Source organism: Pelobates fuscus, chromosome 5 (assembly GCF_036172605.1).
Source record: "Pelobates fuscus isolate aPelFus1 chromosome 5, aPelFus1.pri, whole genome shotgun sequence".
NCBI classification, from domain to species: domain Eukaryota; kingdom Metazoa; phylum Chordata; class Amphibia; order Anura; family Pelobatidae; genus Pelobates; species Pelobates fuscus.
The window spans coordinates 379,425,856-379,448,839 of record NC_086321.1 but is presented as its reverse complement, the minus strand read 5'-3'; positions in this window follow the sequence as shown (position 1 = coordinate 379,448,839).

Below are 22,984 nucleotides of genomic sequence, written 5' to 3'. Positions count from 1 at the left end.
TGGCACTCCCTCCAAGCCCACAGTCTTCTTTTATTTTATTTTACTGTAGCGGTTCATTATAAAACTATATGTACAGAAACACAGAATTGTACATCATTACATCCCAGTATTGGACTGGGCTCAGGAGCATGCATAAATCCCACACTGCATCATGAGCGTTTAGAATTTCTCCAGTATTTGCAATGTTTGCCCCAAAGTTGGCCAGCAAATTATGTCATTTTATGTGAGTAAAAAATATAAAATGAGAAATATAATTTTTGTAATACAAGTTGTACACACCCAATAGCTATTTTCTGGTCCCAATAAATTCAGACAAGTGACAGATTCTTGTTAAATGACATTAGTTCAAATCACCACATAGTAATTCTATAATAACCAACAAATTATATAGTAGTGCTCTCTTGATCTCTACATATGCTTGTAGTTCTTCCATCTAGAATATCTGCATATTTTATCACCGACATTGATGCTTTTAAAGGTACAGTACGTTTGGGTACTAAGCGAATCCACCTTCCATCACCTACTAACGCCACAAATTTAGAACAAAGTGTTTATAAATATAAGAGTTGTCATTGGAAAAACAAGGCCAGCAGTTTTAGTAATCTGACTATAATCTCCTTAGAATGTAATCTCAGAGTATAATAATGCAGTTACTCACAGGGTTATTCAATAAACTCAATAAACAAAATTAAATCCAAACAGAATAACTGGCAATAATAGCTGATCTCGAAAAACATGTCCAACTATACCATACTTACAGTTGACCAATTTTTGCCTCGGTTTTGCCATTAGGAATTCACAAAAAGTCTGAGTTTAATAAATATCCCCGTTAAAGGTGACATTGCAACTAATCTTCAGAATAAAACATTTTACATTTTTAATGAATATTAGCTGTCATTGGAACATCACTATTTAATTTGAATGCCCGGACTTTTCATATTAATAATTACATTATACTGTCGCAATGTGCCTGATACTTGTTTTTGTCGGGCCAGATTAATTCTAACCTCTAGCCATGTGACCCAGTAGATGGCTCTGTTAAATGGATTGTGTTTGTTGCTATACCAGCAAGAAGACTTTGTTAGCATTCCAATGATCTTTTGGGTTTGCAAAAAAGCGTTGACAAGTGTGAAGCTATAGCAGCCAGATGTTTTGTCTAGGTGAAACAACGGCGTAAACAAACAAAATTAAAAATAAGTCCTTGTCCTACATTCGGAAACCCAGTAAAGAGTTTTGTTAGTGTTAGCGAGAACGAAAGCGGTTAATTCCAGAAATGAATGCCGTTTTTTATTATGTTTGTAATTCTTTGTTTTGGAAGTATTTCCCCCCCAAATTGGAACGTAGGTTGGGAGTGGGTCACATAATTTGTTTTACTATGCTCTGTGTTGTGGGGAATAGAAAATCCACATTGCTAAATTAGGATTGAAAACTCTCTGCCGACATCATCACGTTATGAAGATTTCATCAATAAATTCCACTGGAAACTGTTAGACGATTACATCTATTCTCTACCGTCAACAGAGTGTGTACAAATTAGTGATAACTACAGTATAAACTGAAATTCTAACAAATATATTCAGGTTTATTCACTCAGTAAATTTAAAATTATAAAACTTCTCCAATGTCTATAGACATTCTATAATGGGATTGGAGTGTACTCATTCTATAGACATTCTACATATATTGGGATTGGAGTGTACTCATTCTATAGACATGCTATAATGGGATTGGAGTGTACTCATTCTATAGACATTCTGTAATGGGATTGGAGTGTACTCATTCTATAGACATTCTATATTGGGATTGGAGTGTACTCATTCTATAGACATTCTATAATATGATTGGGGTGTACTCATTCTATAGACATTCTATAATGGGATTGGAGTGTACTCATTCTATAGACATCCTATAATGGGATTGGAGTGTACTCATTCTATAGACATTCTATAATGGGATTGGGGTGTACTCATTCTATAGACATTCTATAATGGGATTGGAGTTTACTCATTCTATAGACATTCTATAATGGGATTGAGGTATACTCATTCTATAGACATTCTACGTATATTGGGATTGGAGTGTACTCATTCTATAGACATTCTATATTGGGATTGGAGTCTACTCATTCTATAGACATTCTATAATGGGATTGGAGTGTACTCATTCTATAGACATTCTATAATGGGATTGGAGTGTACTCATTCTATAGACATTCTATAATGGGATTGGAGTGTACTCATTCTATAGACATTGTATAATGGGATTGGAGTGTACTCATTCTATAGACATTCTATAATGGGATTGGAGTCTACTCATTCTATAGACATTCTATAATGGGATTGGAGTCTACTCATTCTATAGATGCTATATAATGGTATTGGGAGTGTGTTATTGTTGTGTGCTCATTCTATGGACGTTTTATGATAATATTGGGGTGTGCTCATTCTATAGACGTTCTTTGATAATATTGGGGTGTACTCATTCTATAGAGGTTCTATGATAATATTGGGGTGTACTCATTCTATAGATGTTCTATGATAATATTGGGATGAACTCATTCTGTAGAGGTTCTATGATAATATTGGGGTGTACTCATTCTATAGATGTTCTATGATAATATTGGGGTGTACTCATTCTATAGAGGTTCTATGATAATATTGGGGTGTGCTCATTCTATAGACGTTCTATGATAATATTGGGGTGTACTCATTCTATAGGGGTTCTACGATAATATTGGGGTGTACTCATTCTATAGAGGTTTTATGATAATATTGGGGTATACTCATTCTATAGAGGTTCTATGATAATATTTGGGTGTACTCATGCTATAGATGTTCTATGATAATATCGGGATGAACTCATTCAATAGATGTTCTATGATAATATTGGGGTGTACTCATTCTATAGATGTTCTATGATAATATTGGGGTGTACTCATTCTATAGAGGTTCTATGATAATATTGGGGTGTGCTCATTCTATAGAGGTTCTATGATAATATTGGGGTGTACTCATTCTATAGAGGTTCTATGATAATATTGGGGTGTACTCATTCTATAGAGGTTCTATGATAATATTGGGGTGTACTCATTCTATAGATGTTCTATGATAATATTGGGATGAACTCATTCTATAGATGTTCTATGATAATATTGGGGTGTACTCATTCTATAGATGTTCTATGATAATATTGGGGTGTACTCATTCTATAGAGGTTCTATGATAATATTGGGGTGTACTCATTCTATAGAGGTTCTATGATAATATTGGGGTGTACTCATTCTATAGAGGTTCTATGATAATATTGGGGTGTACTCATTCTATAGAGGTTCTATGATAATATTGGGGTGTACTCATTCTATAGAGGTTCTATGATAATATTGGGGTGTACTCATTCTATAGAGGTTCTATGATAATATTGGGATGTACTCATTCTATAGAGGTTCTATGATAATATTGGGGTATATTCATTCTATAGGGGTTCTATGGTAATATTGGGGTGTACTCATTCTATAGAGGTTCTATGATAATATTGGGGTGTAATCATTCTATAGATGTTCTATGATAATATTGGGATGAACTCATTCTATAGAGGTTCTATGATAATATTGGGGTGTACTCATTCTATAGAGGTTCTATGATAATATTGGGGTGTACTCATTCTATAGAGGTTCTATGATAATATTGGGGTGTACTCATTCTATAGATGTTCTATGATAATATTGGGGTGTACTCATTCTATAGAGGTTCTATGATAATATTGGGATGAACTCCTTCTATAGAGGTTCTATGATAATATTGGGGTGTACTCATTCTATAGAGGTTCTATGATAATATTGGGGTGTACTCATTCTATAGATGTTCTATGATAATATTGGGGTGTACTCATTCTATAGAGGTTCTATGATAATATTGGGGTGTACTCATTCTATAGATGTTCTATGATAATATTGGGGTATACTCATTCTATAGAGGTTCTATGATAATATTGGGATGAACTCATTCTATAGAGGTTCTATGATAATATTGGGGTGTACTCATTCTATAGAGGTTCTATGATAATATTGGGGTGTACTCATTCTATAGATGTTCTCTGATAATATTGGGATGAACTCATTCTATAGAGGTTCTATGATAATATTGGGGTGTACTCATTCTATAGAGGTTCTATGATAATATTTGGGTGTACTCATTCTATAGATGTTCTATGATAATATTGGGGTGTACTCATTCTATAGAGGTTCTATGATAATATTGGGTGTACTCATTCTATAGAGGTTCTATGATAATATTGGGGTGTACTCATTCTATAGGGGTTCTATGATAATATTGGGGTGTACTCATTCTATAGAGGTTCTATGATAATATTGGGGTGTACTCATTCTATAGGGGTTGTATGATAATATTGGGGTGTACTCATTCTATAGGGGTTCTATGATAATATTGGGATGTACTCATTCTATAGGGGTTCTATGATAATATTGGGGTGTACTCATTCTATAGAGGTTCTATGATAATATTGGGGTTTGCTCATTCTCTGATAATATTGGGATGTGCTCATTCTATGATAGAATTGGGGTCTGCTCATTCTATAGACGTTCTATGATAATATTGGGGTGTGCTCATTATGTAGAGGTTCTATGATAATATTGGGGTGTGCTCATGCTATGATAGTATTGGGGTGTGCTCATTCTATGATAATATTGGGTGTGCTCATTCTATAGACGTTCTATGATAATATTGGGGTGTGCGCATTCTCTGATAATATTGGGATGTGCTCATTCTATGATAATATTGGGGTGTACTCATTCTATAGACGTTCTATGATAATATTGGGGTGTGCTCATTATGTAGAGGTTCTATGATAATATTGGGGTGTTCTCATTCTATGATAATATTGGGATGTACTCATTCTATAGACGTTCTATAATAATATTGGGGTGTGCTCATTCTATGATAGTATTGGGGTGTGCTCATTCTATAGAGGTTCTATGATAATATTGGGGTGTACTCATTCTATAGATGTTCTATGATAATATTGGGGTGTACTCATTATATAGAGGTTCTATGATAATATTGGGTGTACTCATTCTATAGAGGTTCTATGATAATATTGGGTGTACTCATTCTATAGAGGTTCTATGATAATATTGGGGTGTACTCATTCTATAGGGGTTCTATGATAATATTGGGGTTTGCTCATTCTCTGATAATATTGGGATGTGCTCATTCTATGATAATATTGGGTGTGCTCATTCTATGATAGAATTGGGGTCTGCTCATTCTATAGACGTTCTATGATAATATTGGGGTGTGCTCATTATGTAGAGGTTTTATGATAATATTGGGGTGTGCTCATGCTATGATAGTATTGGGGTGTGCTCATTCTATGATAATATTGGGTGTGCTCATTCTATAGACGTTCTATGATAATATTGGGGTATACTCATTCTATAGGGGTTCTATGGTAATATTGGGGTGTACTCATTCTATAGATGTTCTATGATAATATTGGGGTATACTCATTCTATAGAGGTTCTATGATAATATTGGGATGAACTCATTCTATAGAGGTTCTATGATAATATTGGGGTGTACTCATTCTATAGAGGTTCTATGATAATATTGGGGTGTACTCATTCTATAGATGTTCTCTGATAATATTGGGATGAACTCATTCTATAGAGGTTCTATGATAATATTGGGGTGTACTCATTCTATAGAGGTTCTATGATAATATTTGGGTGTACTCATTCTATAGATGTTCTATGATAATATTGGGGTGTACTCATTCTATAGAGGTTCTATGATAATATTGGGTGTACTCATTCTATAGAGGTTCTATGATAATATTGGGGTGTACTCATTCTATAGGGGTTCTATGATAATATTGGGGTGTACTCATTCTATAGAGGTTCTATGATAATATTGGGGTGTACTCATTCTATAGGGGTTGTATGATAATATTGGGGTGTACTCATTCTATAGGGGTTCTATGATAATATTGGGATGTACTCATTCTATAGGGGTTCTATGATAATATTGGGGTGTACTCATTCTATAGAGGTTCTATGATAATATTGGGGTTTGCTCATTCTCTGATAATATTGGGATGTGCTCATTCTATGATAGAATTGGGGTCTGCTCATTCTATAGACGTTCTATGATAATATTGGGGTGTGCTCATTATGTAGAGGTTCTATGATAATATTGGGGTGTGCTCATGCTATGATAGTATTGGGGTGTGCTCATTCTATGATAATATTGGGTGTGCTCATTCTATAGACGTTCTATGATAATATTGGGGTGTGCGCATTCTCTGATAATATTGGGATGTGCTCATTCTATGATAATATTGGGGTGTACTCATTCTATAGACGTTCTATGATAATATTGGGGTGTGCTCATTATGTAGAGGTTCTATGATAATATTGGGGTGTTCTCATTCTATGATAATATTGGGATGTACTCATTCTATAGACGTTCTATAATAATATTGGGGTGTGCTCATTCTATGATAGTATTGGGGTGTGCTCATTCTATAGACGTTCCATGATAATATTGGGGTGTGCTCATTCTATGATAGTATTGGGGTGTGCTCATTCTATAGACGTTCTATGATAATATTGGGGTGTGCTCATTCTATGATAGTATTGGGGTGTGCTCATTCTATAGACGTTCTATGATAATATTGGGGTGTACTCATTCTATGATAATATTGGGGTTTACTCATTCTATAGACGTTCTATGATAATATTGGGGTGTACTCATTCTATGATAATATTGGGGTGTACTCATTCTATAGAGGTTCTATGATAATATTGGGGTGTACTCATTCTATAAACGTTCTATGATAATATTAGGGTGTGCTCATTCTATGATAACATTGGGGTGTGCGTATTCTATAGACATTCTATGATAATATTAGGGTGTACTCATTCTATGATAGTATTGGGGTGTGCTCATTCTATGATAATATTGGGGTGTACTCATTCTTTAGACATTCTATGATAATATTGGGGTGTGCTCATGCTATGATAATATTGGGTGTACTCATTCTATAGACGTTCTATGATAATATTGGGGTGTACTCATTCTATAGACGTTCTATGATAATATTGGGGTGTGCTCATGCTATGATAATATTGTGTGTACTCATTCTATAGACGTTCTATGATAATATTGGGGTGTACTCATTCTATAGACGTTCTATGATAATATTGGGGTGTACTCATTCTATAGACGTTCTATGATAATATTAGGGTGTACTCATTCTATAGACGTTCTATGATAATATTAGGGTGTACTCATTCTATAGATGTTCTATGATAATATTAGGGTGTACTCATTCTATAGACGTTCTATGATAATATTGGGGTGTGCTCATTCTATAGAGGTTCTATGATAATATTGGGGTGTGCTCATTCTATAGACGTTCTATGATAATATTGGGGTGTACTCATCCAATAGACGTTCTATGGTAATATTGGGGTGTACTCATTCTATAGACGTTCTATGATAATATTGGAATGTACTCATTCTATAGATGTTCTATGATAATATTGGGATGTGCTCATTCTATAGATGTTCAGTAATGGTACTGGGAGTGTATCGGGGGATTGGTGCTCTTAGTCTTGAAATGATTTTAATTTAGTCCCCTAATTGGTCATTCTGCAGTTTGTTTGGACTAGGTAGGAGCAGGGAGGTGAGCCTGTCGGTGCCAATACGGAGGAGGGAGCATAAGAGAACTTGAACATCTGCGGTAACCACACAGAGACCTAATTAGGAATTCAGACAACATGGGAATATGAAAAGCAGTGAGTCTTGTTAATTTGAATTACTTCGCTGTGCTACATGCTCTAATTAGAAACTCAGTATTAATTCCGGTGCTTGTACAGGGATCATGATTCTCAGCCTGTATTATCTGTTTCATAGTATATGGGACAGATACTGGGGAGCCGGACGCCATGTTTGTTGATTTCATTTCCCATAATGCTCCTTGGTCAAACACCATGGGGAATGTAATTCACAAATGTTTGCATACGAGTCCGTATTACTCAGCATTGCGTTAGGAAGTCTGTAAAAATGGACAGAAGGAATCTTGCCATAAAGAGTGATAGAAAGATTGAAAATGTGTTTTATTTCATATCCGATCAAACCAGAACCTGGTTGAAACACGTTATTCTTGTCCCTGTAATGGCTCTCAGCCATAACTCCTGAATCAGTGTCTTTATCAGTATGCTGGTTACCAGAGGCGTTACAGGAAACCACGAGGCAACAGTGCAAAAATTGCCCTGGTCCCCCACCCCCATACATCTACCCTCCACCCCATACGTCCCCGCCCCTCACCTCCCACACACATGCAGACAAACAGATACACACAGCCACAGACACACATACATGTAGACACACACATACACACAAACAAACATACATACAGACACATACGTATACATACAAATACACACAGAGATACATATAGACACACACACACACACACATACATACACACAGACATGTAGACACACACACACACATACAGACATAGATACAGACAGACACACATACATGCAGATACACACACAGACACATACAGACAGACAGACACACATACATACAGACACACACAGATATACTGAAACAGACATTCTCTATCACACACACAAATGTTAAAAAAATTTATAGTGACTTACCTGGGGTCCAGTGGCTGCCTCACGCTGATGGGAGACAGAGTTTGCACTCTGACTCCCTCCTCTCCTCCTGCACGGCGCTCTATTGTGACGGCTTCCTCCCAGCTCTGACATCATCTCTTAAAGCGCCACAGCGCTGACCGGGCCCCACAAAATCCATTGCCATTGGGTGGCCCCAAGAGCATGGCCACCCGATGGGCTACTTCAATGCGGCCCTGGCAGTTTCTCTGCACGGTTGGGCCGCACCAAAATGCAGCTGTGACCGTGGTAGTTCTTCCAGTGCTGGTTACAGATCACCCACACAATCCATGTTTTGAGCAAATATTCGCCCTGCGCTTTATTAACTAAACACCGAATTGTGGTGAAAGTATAAACAAAGCTGTGACTGTCGCAAAAGTTGAGAATTTTTCAAACTCTGGCAAACAAAGAAAAAAATATTGAATTTCACACCACATAATCAACCTATTGTATGTGATGGACCTTAAAAAAAACCCAAACAAGTTCATGATCCATCACCCAAACTATGTATAAGATAAAAATGGTGTCTGTGCGTAATATGCTGCATATCTAAATGCCACTAATGAACATCGGTGAAATGTCACGTGATCAGTCAGTATAGCTAATTTAAGGCAGTTGAAAGGTTGAATGTGACTCTTGACCCCACTGTTTTTTGTACCTATGGCAGCAAAGGAACCTAAACAAGGCTCACATTGAACATGGGCAAAAAAGGTCAAAGATCATGTATGACCTGAGGCTCAGCTTGTGGTAACCAAGAGGAACTTTTTCTGCCCTCAGTTTCTTTGTTTTGCGTTTTGCGCTGTGTATAGTGATAAAATGTTCTCCCATAGAAAAGCCCCAGAACATGACCCAAAGGGCCGAGTGCTGAAAGGGGGTCAGTCAGTGCGGATATGCCGTGGGTTTTCAAGGTGATCACATCGGTAACAATAGCGCACACGCCCATGAACCCACAAGTACTTCTATGCTCCTGTTACCTTCAACCCTGGGTCTGGAGGTGTTTTTGACACATTTGGATATTCATGGTTACAATAGCTGATATGTTTATGGCAGCTTGTCCCCTGATTGTGAAGTGGAGAAGGAAGCTTTACCTTTTTTATGGCATGATTGGAAATTGTTTTAGGTCAAAAGCAGAAAAAGAAATGGGTGAAAGATTGAACTGTAGGAGTAACCTCGCTTTATGGGTGAAAGATTGAGTGTAAAGGGGTAACTGTAGGAGTACCCTCGGTAATGGGTGAAAGATTGAGTGTAAAGGAGTAACTGTAGGAGTAACCTCGGTAATGGGTGAAAGATTGAGTGTAAAGGGGTAACTGTAGGAGTAACCTCGGTAATGGGTGAAAGATTGAGTGTAAAGGGGTAACTGTAGGAGTAACCTCAGTAATGGGTGAAAGATTGAGTGTAAAGGGGTAACTGTAGGAGTAACCTCGGTAATGGGTGAAAGATTGAGTGTAAAGGGGTAACTGTAGGAGTAACCTCGGTAATGGGTGAAAGATTGAGTGTAAAGGGGTAACTGTAGGAGTAACCTCAGTAATGGGTGAAAAATTTAGTGTAAAGGGGTAACTGTAGGAGTAACCTCAGTAATGGGTGAAAGATTGAGTGTAAAGGGGTAACTGTAGGAGTAACCTCGGTAATGGGTGAAAGATTGAGTGTAAAGGGGTAACTGTAGGAGTAACCTTGGTAATGGGTGAAAGATTGAGTGTAAAGGGGTAACTGTAGGAGTAAACTTGTTAATGGGTGAAAGATTGAGTGTAAAGGGGTAACTGTAGGAGTAACCTGGGTAATGGGTGAAAGATTGAGTGTAAAGGGGTAAATGTAGGAGTAACCTTGGTAATGGGTGAAAGATTGAGTGTAAAGGGGTAACTGTAGGAGTAACCTGGGTAATGGGTGAAAGATTGAGTGTAAAGGGGTAACTGTAGGAGTAACCTGGGTAATGGGTGAAAGATTGAGTGTTAAGGGGTAACTGTAGGAGTAACCTTGGTAAGGGGTGAAAGATTGAGTGTAAAGGGGTAACTGTTGGAGTAACCTTGGTAAGGGGTGAAAGATTGAGTGTAAAGGGGTAACTGTAGGAGTAACCTTGGTAATGGGTGAAAGATTGAGTGTAAAGGGGTAACTGTAGGAGTAACCTTGGTAATGGGTGAAAGATTGAGTGTAAAGGGGTAACTGTAGGAGTAACCTCGGTAAGGGGTGAAAGATTGAGTGTAAAGGGGTTACTGTAGGAGTAACCTTGGTAATGGGTGAAAGATTGAGTGTAAAGGGGTAACTGTAGGAGTAACCTCGGTAATGGGTGAAAGATTGAGTGTAAAGGGGTAACTGTAGGAGTAACCTGGGTAATGGGTGAAAGATTGAGTGTTAAGGGGTAACTGTAGGAGTAACCTCGGTAATGGGTGAAAGATTGAGTGTAAAGGGGTAACTGTAGGAGTAACCTCAGTAATGGGTGAAAGATTGAGTGTAAAGGGGTAACTGTAGGAGTAACCTCGGTAATGGGTGAAAGATTGAGTGTAAAGGGGTAACTGTAGGAGTAACCTCAGTAATGGGTGAAAGATTGAGTGTAAAGGGGTAACTGTAGGAGTAACCTCGGTAATGGGTAAAAGATTGAGTGTAAAGGGGTAACTGTAGGAGTAACCTCGGTAATGGGTGAAAGATTGAGTGTAAAGGGGTAACTGTAGGAGTAACCTCGGTAATGGGTAAAAGATTGAGTGTAAAGGGGTAACTGTAGGAGTAACCTTGGTAATGGGTGAAAGATTGAGTGTAAAGGGGTAACTGTAGGAGTAACCTTGGTAATGGGTGAAAGATTGAGTGTAAAGGGGTAACTGTAGGAGTAACCTTGGTAATGGGTGAAAGATTGAGTGTAAAGGGGTAACTGTAGGAGTAACCTCGGTAATGGGTGAAAGATTGAGTGTAATGGGGTAACTGTAGGAGTAACCTTGGTAATGGGGGAAAGATTGAGTGTAAAGGGGTAACTGTAGGAGTAACCTCGGTAATGGGTGAAAGATTGAGTGTAAATGGGTAACTGTAGGAGTAACCTCGGTAACGGGTCCCCCTAGGCTCCAATGGTCCAGCCAGTGCTTGTGACTTGCTGCTTCTACATTGCTTGAGATCAGCTGACCGCTCCAATGGCTGCAACGCTGTGTGCAAAATATACCCAGAATTTGCATTATCCAGACGAGAACTCTGCGGGATAACGACGCCCTAATGACCCTGCCGACACAGCTAAGGGTCAAACTCTGTATGCGCATACCGAAACATTGCGCATACAGACTCCAGGCACCATGACTATTTCAAATCGCTGAAGTGGTCATGGTACTTAGAGTATCCCTTGAAATGGGAGCAGTCACTGCTGTGGAAACCACACAAATGAATAATAAATCACCTATAACTCAGGGTAACCCTATATTCACAAGCTGCTCCAATTTCAATTACACTCAGATAAAAATGCTAGCGAATGACATCACAATCTAGTTCAATCAACGTGTCAGGCTACCTCTGGATGGTTTATTACAGAAATTACTCTACTGACGTCACAGCTCACCCCACCTGACTTTACTGCTTTCTGTAGCCGAGTCCACAGCCGAAATCTCTCTCTATATTCAGCGGACCTTGTTCCTTAGCGCCTCTTCATTCCTGGAACCCCTGCCTTGACTAGTTTAATTCCTTTATTAGAATCTTCCTTTCTAGAATCTCTAGCTTACCAATCGCATTCTATGAATATGCGCCAAATTAATAATGGTCTGGTTCACGCCTTCATAATATATAAAGAGGGCTGCAAATACAGCTCTAATTCCCTCCGATCTGCGCTTTGCACATTTCAAACACGTTTCTTCACAGCTAGAAACCTAGCCGTCCACCTGCCTTTCTCGAATAAGAGAGAGTCCATATTAAATGGTTTCCGTATTCTAAGTATGAGTGGGCTCGTACCTCTTGTCTGTCTGTTTTATGTCTGGCAGGTAACGCTTTGATCTTTTCCAGAAATTCCACCTCAGCACGTCACTAAATAACACACTAAACATATTATTTTAATCTTTGCTTATTAATAAATGCAAACCACAATGTCCCATTTGGCAGTTTTCCTCTTATTTTCTATGTGTGAAAAATCTACATTATTTTTAATACATCTTTACATATAAAATATATTTTAAAAGATTTCTTAGTTTTCTTCAAACAATTAAACAGAAAATACCTTTTACAGTCGCTTGAAAAAATACATTTGAGATTTTTATTCTATAAACAGATATAGCTTTTTGCGGTTGCTGAAAAAAAGGGGCTATGCAGTGGACATTCTTGGCTCTTTTCAGCAGTGCAGTAAAGCAAGGCTGAAAGGCATGCGCAAATATGACAGAGCCCACAGAGAAATTCTTTGATTGCAGATAATAAACCGTGATGTGTGTGTAATAAGCGGTGTTGCAAAGAAACCACATCTGAAAAACCACCAGCAACCACATCAATGAGTATAGACCTATGACTGCTCTTCATTTCAAGATAATTTCCTTTTAAGTTAAGGTTTCCAACCCGTCCTTCGCCTCTTTGCTGTTTAGGACAAGTAAACCAACATTGTGTTAATGTTGCCGTGCCTTGAAGGCCACACGGTCTTTCTGTGTACTTACCACGGGTTTCTGAGTCAGAGACATTTTACTACAATGGGGTTATTCAATAAACACTGAATTGTAGTGAATGTAATCGAAGGGTAAAACATACCCGAAAATAGCGGGATGGCGAAAAATGTTCCAACACCACAGTAATCAGAGTTTCACCATTTAATCCTAAAAGCTGCGATTTGGGTTTCAGTTCACCACAATCCCCTGTTTGATGGATAAAGCCTAAAGGGAGGGAATTCTCTAAACTTCAAAACTGGCGATTGTGGAATATTAGCAAAATTCGGACGTTGAGCTGTGGCTTAGGAAATAAACTCCAAAATGGAAACGTTTGATAACCTCATGGTGTATCCACTAAACTGAGAGGGAGCATGGGCCGGTGCCTCTTCGGCTACATACTGAAGTGGGATTGATGGGTTTTCTCCTTCTCGTATGACTTGGCGCTGATCTGATGGCTTCTTAGATGTTTGGTGATACAGATATTTGTAAAGTAACATTTAGAGTTAAATGGAACTCTCTCTGTACATTGTAACAGCCTTAATAGACACACAGCACATGTCACTAGCAATACGCTCCACTTAGGCAGAGCCTGTGGCCCAGTGGGACTAAAAGCTCTTTACAACCACATAAAAACCCTGGGAGGAGTAGTATGAAGAAGATGCAAAGCTGTTTTACGAAGCCGTCCCGGTGTTCTCTGCGCAAACGCATTTTTTTTTGGCAGACGGAAAACTGTTACTTTTGACCCGTGTAGGGTATAGAACCATACGGCTAATAGTAGCTCTAGTGTCCGTGACGGCTTCTAGAAGCTGCTGATGTAGAATTATTAAAAATCTTTATTGTACTTGTATTGAATTATTGTACTAACTCCATTTTGTCCTCATAACCTGACTTCTTCATTCCTCCATTTTGTCCTCATAACCTAACTTCTCCGTTTTAAAACTACATTACATGACAGAATTTCTCAGCACATCTAACAATGGACAAAGACTGTATTTTCTATAAAGATATGACTAACTCAGGAACTGCTGACTTTCCCCTAACTCGCAACATAGTATAATTTGAAGGCCATGAGAACACAGTAGTAATGAAATGTTCTATTCATAAGAGACCTTGCACCTGGCCACGAGATCTGAGATCACTGACCGTGTAAAATGACGCTCCAGACCCCTTTGTCCCCACCCGTGTCCAAAATAATACCACCTCTTGGTGGGTGGACACGGGACTAACCACTTAGTTTTGAACCAATTAATTATACAGATAGGTGGACACTAATTCAGACACTTAACAATTAACCCAATTAATGATGTTTATTCACTAATATATTGATAATCAATGATGACGTAAAATGTCTCTTAACCCCTTAAGGACACATGACATGTGTGACATGTCATGATTCCCTTTTATTCCAGAAGTTTGGTCCTTAAGGGGTTAAAAGGGCCTGCGCGCCCGCTTTTCTTCACTTGCCAATAAATTTTCTCGAAGTTATTTTAACCTGAACTCCGTGTGTCAGACTTAATTACTTCAGCGTATATACGCAATTCAATTTTCTTAATTTGGACAGGAACAGATAGACATTTAAACATTTTGGTTTACTGCTAAAAAGTACCATAACAAACTTGGCGCCTACGTGGGGCATCGGGCTATGTCCGGCCGGTGAGCCGTCCTAAGGAAGACGCTGTTGGACGGAGGAATCCAGGGGGAAGGAAAGGAGATTGATCACCTCCAGGTACACGGTAGAGACTTCTGCAGAGCCACCGGTATGTTCCGGCCCCTTTGATTGACCCGTCCACGTGTCTGTGACTGCTTCCCGGGAGGACATCAAAGACAGGTAATATCTTGCCCGGTGTCTCGTTACTCACTTATTTACCTGCATTTAGTCTATCTGTTGCCTGGGTGTGTTTGAACTATTTGCCTGTTTTCCTCTTTTTGAGATAAAGGGGGGTGAGCCTGCGGGGGTCTTGCCTGGGGTTCTCTGTTTTGCCTGTTTTCCTCTTTTTGAGATAAAGGGGGGTGAGCCTGCGGGGGTCTTGCCTGGGGTTCTCTGTTTTAATTGTTTTCCTCTTTTTGGGATAAAAGGGGGTGAGCCTGCGGGGGTCTTGCCTGGGGTTCTCTGTTTTGACTGTTTGCCTGTTTACCCCTTTTGGGTTAAAGGGGGGGTGGACCCGGGGGATTTGCCTGGAGTCCTGTTTGCCTGTTTTACTCCTTTTAGGGACCACGTGGCTGTGGTTGCAGGGAAAAAGGGGGGTTGACCTGTGGAGATTTGCCTGGGGGTCTTCTTTGCCTGTTTACCTCTTTTAGGAGCCTCGTGGCCTGTGGCTGTATGGAAAAAGAGGCTAGTTGGGTCTGTGGAGATTGCGTAGATTCATAGTTTCCTGGGGATCCTTCTTTGTGTCACTTTGGTAGCCTAGCTAACTTCATTGTGCACGTAACTCTGCTTGCAGAGAGGTGGTACCCTCCAGCTTCGAGCGCTAGGCTGGAGCCATTCCAATTTTTATTTGTGGTGTGTGGATTCGGGCAGGCATTGCTGTCTTCATCACCACGGGGTAGTGGGACTTATGAGTGGGTTTCATAGGGGCACTACGAGAGTGAGGATAGAAGTGGCCGCTTTTAGTGGGCTGCTGTAACGAGGGAGGCTAACGGATCTCGGACCGGTGTCAGTTGTTTTCCGTGGCCTTTGGTAGTGAGACTTGAGGAAGTCGTTCTCCGTGTGGAGACACTACGGGGTTGAGGGAGGTGACTTTGGAGTAAGCACACGAGTAAAGGAAAGGTTTACTGTTGATTTTATTTGAACTGTGATGTATGCACTGTATTTCAATTGTATTACTGTTCTGTTTGTTTAATTAGGAGTCTCATGAACTCCTGTGTCTGTCTCTAAGGATTTTTCCTTGCCTTTTCCCTTTCCTACACTTCCTATATTATTATTCTATCCACTCCTATTTCTCTTGATAGAGAAGTGATTGGTCACACACTTCTCACCTCGCTCCAATCCGTGTCTACCACCCCGGTGTCAGGATCGGGACAGGGATCCAACACGCAGAGTACAAACAGTAGCCAGATACGTATACCGGACCTTACAAGGGTAACAGAGATAAGCAGAGTAAGGTAAACAAGCCGGGTCAAAACCAAAAGGGATAATAGAATACACAAGCACTGAGTGACTAGAACAAGCTAGAACCACGACAGGGCAATGAGCTAATGAAAGAAGCTCTGTTAAATACCCTGTTCAGAGCAGTAACCACGCCTCCAAGGCGTCCTGATTGGTCCTGCAGCCATTGACTGACAGGTTGTTCCGGGGGAGTGTCCTGATGACTACTTCCTGCCTAGATGCTGTAAAAGGCAGTCACTCCCTCGCGGCCGGCCTAGCATGACCGGATAGACCGCGGGGAAGGGAGCCATCAGACCGTCTGGATGGAGGAACAGCTAAGTCTCTACCTCTTTCGGAGGTAGAGACCACAGGTACCCTGACAGTACCCCCCCTCTCAGATACGCCCACCGGGCGGAATGAACCGGGACGAGATGGGAAGCGAGAGTGATACGCCCTGCGGAGACGGGGAGCATGAACATCCTCCTGAGGTACCCAACTCCTCTCCTCAGGACCATATCCCTTCCAATCAACCAGATATTGTACTCTCCCCCGGGAGATTCGAGAATCAATAATAGAGTTAACCTCATACTCCTCCTGACCCTCCACCTGAACGGGGCGAGGAGGGGCTATTGTGGAGGAAAATCTGTTACATATGAGTGGTTTTAGTAATGAAATGTGAAACGAGTTCGGGATGCGCAAGGTATTAGGAAGAGCTAAACGATACGCAACTGGATTGATACGGGTCAGCACCCTGTAGGGTCCAATATAACGAGGAGCGAACTTCATGGAGGGCACTTTTAAACGGATGTTCCTCGTGCTCAGCCATACCCTATCACCTGGAACAAAGACCGGAGCCGCCCTTCTACGTTTATCAGCGTGTTTCTTGACCAACATAGAGTTGTGCACAAGGATTTGTCGAGTTTGATCCCACAACTTCCTCAAATTGGCAACATGAACATCAACCGACGGCACCCCCTGGGAAGGGGAATCCGAAGGAAGAATAGACGGATGAAAACCATAATTCATGAAGAAGGGGCTTGAATGAGTAGAATCGCAAACGAGATTGTTGTGTGCAAACTCCGCCCAAGGAATCAAACCGACCCAATCATCCTGGTGTTCAGAAACAAAGCATCGTAAATATTGTTCAATTTTCTGGTTGGTACGTTCAGCAGCTCCGTTAGACTGAGGATGATAGGCAGAAGAAAAGTTTAATTTAATACCAAGTTGAGAGCAGAAGGACCTCCAAAAGCGGGAAACAAATTGGGAGCCTCTGTCCGATACAATTTGAGAGGGTATCCCATGTAGGCGAAAAATCTCCTTAGCGAATATCTCTGCCAATTCGGGAGAAGACGGGAGTTTAGGCAGGGGAATGAAGTGTGCCATCTTAGTAAACCTGTCAACCACGGTGAGGATAACAGTCTGTCTTTTAGAGATAGGTAGATCGACAATAAAGTCCATGGCCAAACAGGACCATGGTTTTTCTGGAACCTCCAAGGGTTGCAGGAATCCACATGGAAGCGTATGGGGTTGTTTGGTTTTAGTACAAACTTCACATGCAGCGATGAACTCCTCAATATCCCTCCGTAAAGCAGGCCACCAGAAGTCCTTAGAGATCAACGCGTAAGTTTTGCGAATACCAGGATGTCCCGCCATCTTGCTATTATGTAAACACTGTAAAAGTTCCAGTTGAAGAGCAGGAGGAACGAAATGACGGCCCGCAGGAGTCTGTTTAGGTGCTAAATGTTGCAACTTAATGATCTCGGCCAGTAATGGAGAATGAATCCTGAGATTCGTATTAGCAATGATATTGCATTTCGGAACTATAGAAGAAAGAACTGGTTCAGGTACAGTAGAAGGTTCATATTGGCGAGATAATGCATCGGCTTTAGAGTTTTTAGAACCAGGTCTGTAAGTCAGTACATAATTGAAGTGAGTCAGGAATAAGGACCAACGAGCTTGTCTAGAGGATAAGCGCTTAGCCTCCCCAATATAGGACAAGTTTTTGTGGTCCGTCAAAATCGTAATAGGGTGTAGGGTCCCCTCCAACAAATGTCTCCACTCCTTTAAGGCTTTAATGACTGCTAACAGTTCCCTTTCCCCGATGTCATATCTGCTCTCAGGCCCAGAAAATTTCTTAGAGAAGAAACCACAAGGGTGTAACGGTTTATCCACCCCTAACCTTTGAGACAGAACAGCCCCAACTGCTGTCTCAGAGGCATCGACCTCGAGCAAGAAAGGCAGAGTCGTATCAGGATGGACTAGAATGGGAGCCGAGGCAAAAAGTTCCTTGAGAGTCTTGAAAGCACCCAGAGCTTCCTTAGACCAGAACTTAGTATCAGCCCCTTGTTTGGTCATATTGGTAATAGGCGCAATGATAGAGGAGTATCCTTTAATGAAGCGCCTATAGTAGTTGGAAAAACCAATAAACCTTTGGATAGCCTTGAGTCCTTTGGGCAAGGGCCAGTCTAAAATAGATTGGAGTTTTACAGGATCCATTTTAAAACCCTCCCCAGAAATCACGTATCCAAGAAAGTCTACCTGAGACTGATCAAAACTGCACTTCTCCAATTTGCAATATAGACCATGTTGCAGCAGCTTGTGTAATACCTTTCTGACCTGTCTATGGTGAGTCTCAATCTCCTTAGAGTGTATTAGTATGTCGTCCAGGTAAACAATAACACAATCATGCTGAAACTCCCTAAGTACCTCATTAATCAAATCTTGAAATACTGCAGGAGCATTGCATAGTCCAAATGGCATAACAGTGTATTCGTAATGGCCATACCGGGTATTGAATGCCGTCATCCACTCGTGACCTTGCTGGATTCTCACCAAATTGTAAGCCCCTCTGAGATCTAACTTGGTGAAGATTTTGGAGCCCTTAAGACGATCAAATAACTCGGCAATCAGTGGGATAGGATAGGCATTTCTGACAGTTATTTTATTCAAGCCTCGGTAATCGATACAAGGTCTCAGCGTGCCATCCTTCTTCTTAATGAAAAAGAACCCAGCCCCGGCCGGAGAAGAAGACCTCCTGATGAATCCCTTTTCTAAATTCTCCCGAATATACTCCTCTAGAACCGAGTTTTCCTGAACAGACAAAGGATATACATGGCCCCTCGGAGGCATAGTGCCGGGTAGAAGCTTAATCTTACAGTCAAATGACCTGTGTGGAGGCAAAGAATCGGCATTCTTCTTGTCAAACACTGCCCTTAAGTCTAGGTAAAGGTCTGGTATTTGTCTTTCTGTGGACTGAGTAGGATTCTCCGGTATGTTAATATTAGCTAATGGAGAAACCTTGCACAAACACCGATCCTGGCAGCCCTGGCCCCACGAGAGTATCTCTCCTAACTCCCAATCGATAATAGGGTTATGTTTTTTCAACCATGGGTACCCCAGAACTATGGGAACGGAAGGAGACGAAATGAGCAGAAGAGATAAATTCTCCACGTGTAGGATACCCACATTTAAATTAATGGGTATGGTCTCACGAAAGATAACAGGGTCTAGTAGTGGTCTACCATCTATGGCCTCAACGGCCAAAGGTGTCTCCCTTAGCTGGGATGGGAAATTGTTCTTACTAGCAAAGGCTTGGTCGATAAAATTCTCAGCAGCACCGGAATCTATCAATGCCATAGCCCTTACTACTTCCTTCCCCCAAGTTAAGGAAACTGGTAGCAGAAGCCTGTGATCTTTATAATCAGGAGTAGAGGACAAAATAGAAACACCCAAGGCCTGTCCTCTAGAGAGACTTAGGTGCGAGCGTTTCCCGGGCGGTTAGAACAGTTCGAGAGTAAATGACCCTTGGCTCCACAATACATACACAAACCCTCTCTTCTCCTGTGCTGTCTTTCCTCCTCAGAGAGGCGGGTATACCCTATCTGCATAGGTTCAGTAAGCAAAGATATCGTGGAGTCAGGACTTGGAACAGCGGGAGCTAACCTAAAAGAAGGTCTCTGGTTCCTCTCTCGAGTGTTCTGTCTCGCTCTTAGACGTTCATCTATACGAGAGATGAACGAAATTAAATCCTCTAAATTCTCAGGGAGTTCTCTGGTAGCAACCTCATCAAGGATTACATCAGATAGGCCATTCAAAAATACATCCATATACGCCTGCTCATTCCACTTGATTTCTGCCGCCAGAGACCTGAACTCTAGTGCATAATCCACCAGTGTTTGGTTCTCCTGTCTCAGGCGCAACAGTAATCTGGCTGCATTAACCTTTCTACCTGGAGGGTCAAATGTTCTTCTAAAAGCAGCTACAAATGCGTTATAGTTATAAACTAATGGATTATCGTTCTCCCATAGTGGGTTGGCCCATCTCAGAGCCTTCTCAATGAGTAGGGTGATAATAAATCCTACTTTTGCCCTATCTGTAGGATAAGAGCGAGGTTGCAATTCAAAGTGGATACTAATTTGGTTTAAAAAACCACGACACTTCTCAGGAGCCCCACCATAGCGTACTGGGGGGGTAATGTGAGAAGAAGCACCCACTGTGGCTACCTCTAGACCTGAACCGACAGGAGAAACAGGGGTATTACGTATCTCCTCTGGTGGGTTATTGGCACAAGCTAATAGAGCCTGTAGCGCAAGCGCCATCTGATCCATTCTGTGATCCATGGCTTCAAACCTAGGATCAGGAGCAGCCAGCTGACTGTTTGTACTTGCAGGATCCATTGGCCCTGTCGTAATGTCAGGATCGGGACAGGGATCCAACACGCAGAGTACAAACAGTAGCCAGATACGTATACCGGACCTTAGAATGGCCGGACTAACGTAAGTAGTACAGTATAGAATGGTCAAAGACAAGCCGAGGTCGAGGGTAACAGAAGACAGGTAAGCGAGAGACAAGCCAAATCAAGGGTAACAGAGATAAGCAGAGTAAGGTAAACAAGCCGGGTCAAAACCAAAAGGGATAATAGAATACACAAGCACTGAGTGACTAGAACAGGCTAGAACCACGACAGGGCAATGAGCTAATGAAAGAAGCTCTGTTAAATACCCTGTTCAGAGCAGTAACCACGCCTCCAAGGCGTCCTGATTGGTCCTGCAGCCATTGACTGACAGGTTGTTCCGGGGGAGTGTCCTGATGACTACTTCCTGCCTAGATGCTGTAAAAGGCAGTCACTCCCTCGCGGCCGGCCTAGCATGACCGGATAGACCGCGGGGAAGGGAGCCATCAGACCGTCTGGATGGAGGAACAGCTAAGTCTCTACCTCTTTCGGAGGTAGAGACCACAGGTACCCTGACACCCGGGTAGGCGGATTCAGTGACTAGTCTACGTTTTGGGAAGATGCACTTGAGGGGGGACCCACCCCTTTCCCCGAGTGGCAGTCGAGCATTGTAGACGCTCTTGTTCCTTTTCCCTTGTCTATCCCTATATCTAGGACGCTGGTATAGGGGGGAGGGGGAATATGGGGCAGGAATTGGGCAAGCCCGGTAGGGGCTGGTTCGCATGTGATTTAGTTGAAGACAGAGAGGGAGAGGAAATGGTTAAAGGTGTTGAAAGAATTGCTAAAGTGTGTAAAATTGCTGTGCCTTCATGTGGTAGATTACAACCAGAAAGCTGGCGTAGATTACTGACAGAGAAGAAAGGCAAGCTTACAGATAACGGTTTATTAAAGACTGCTGAAGCATGGTACAGAGTAGCGAAGGCTATTCAGCAAGAAGGTTGGGTTGAGGAAGAAATAAATCACAAAGGTGTGAAATTGTTTGTGTATCATAATAATTGTGTTGCTGGGGCATTCCCTCAGCCAGCGCCCCAAAATGGCGCCCAGGGGATGTCTATCCCCAAGGTTCAGTCAGCCGTAGGTGATAGCCAGCTGACTATGTTCCCCACTCCCAATCCTCCCGATGCCCATCCCGTCACCTCCCCTGTCTGCCCGGTCCTGAATTCTGACGGATCTTTCTTTTCCCCTTTCCCACCTCTAACACTCCCATCATCCTCATCCATCCCTGCACTACCCTCTGCACCTGATTTCATCTGCCATTTCTTCTCTACACACCCTCTCCGTTAACAACTCTACCCTCCCTTCTGCATCCACCCAACTAACTATCCCCTCCTCCCTTGCTCCGGCTCCTCCTTCTACACCCATCTCTACCACTCCTTCTTCGTCCTCCCTCGTGCCCACTTCCGCCCCAGTCCAATACCCCACCTCCTTAAATGTAAATCCCCACCCAACTCTCCTGCCCTCCCCAGCCTGGCCATACCCCTTCCCGTATCCCATGGCCCTGCCCTATCCGAACTATCCCTACCCCCTTCCCCAAGCCACTCCCCTTCCCCAAGCCACTCCCCAGGTCCCGGTCATGCCCAGTGCGGCACAGTCTGCCCCGGATGTGCCCACATCCAACATGGCCGCCGCTTCTTCCCTTAACCCCAACGCAGCTTCCTTTCCCGCCCCCAATATGGCGGCCCCCAGTCATTCAGCCCTGATGCCGGTACTTCCCGGTGACTATTTATCCCATGACTACGACCCACAAGCCACCCCTGCATCTGGGACTCCCTCCCATCCCCCGGTTCTGACACCTCAAGCGGGCCCCTCACGTAGAAGGGCCCAGATCGTAGAAATAGAGGAAGAGGATGACAGGGTATCCCAGGATTCATTAG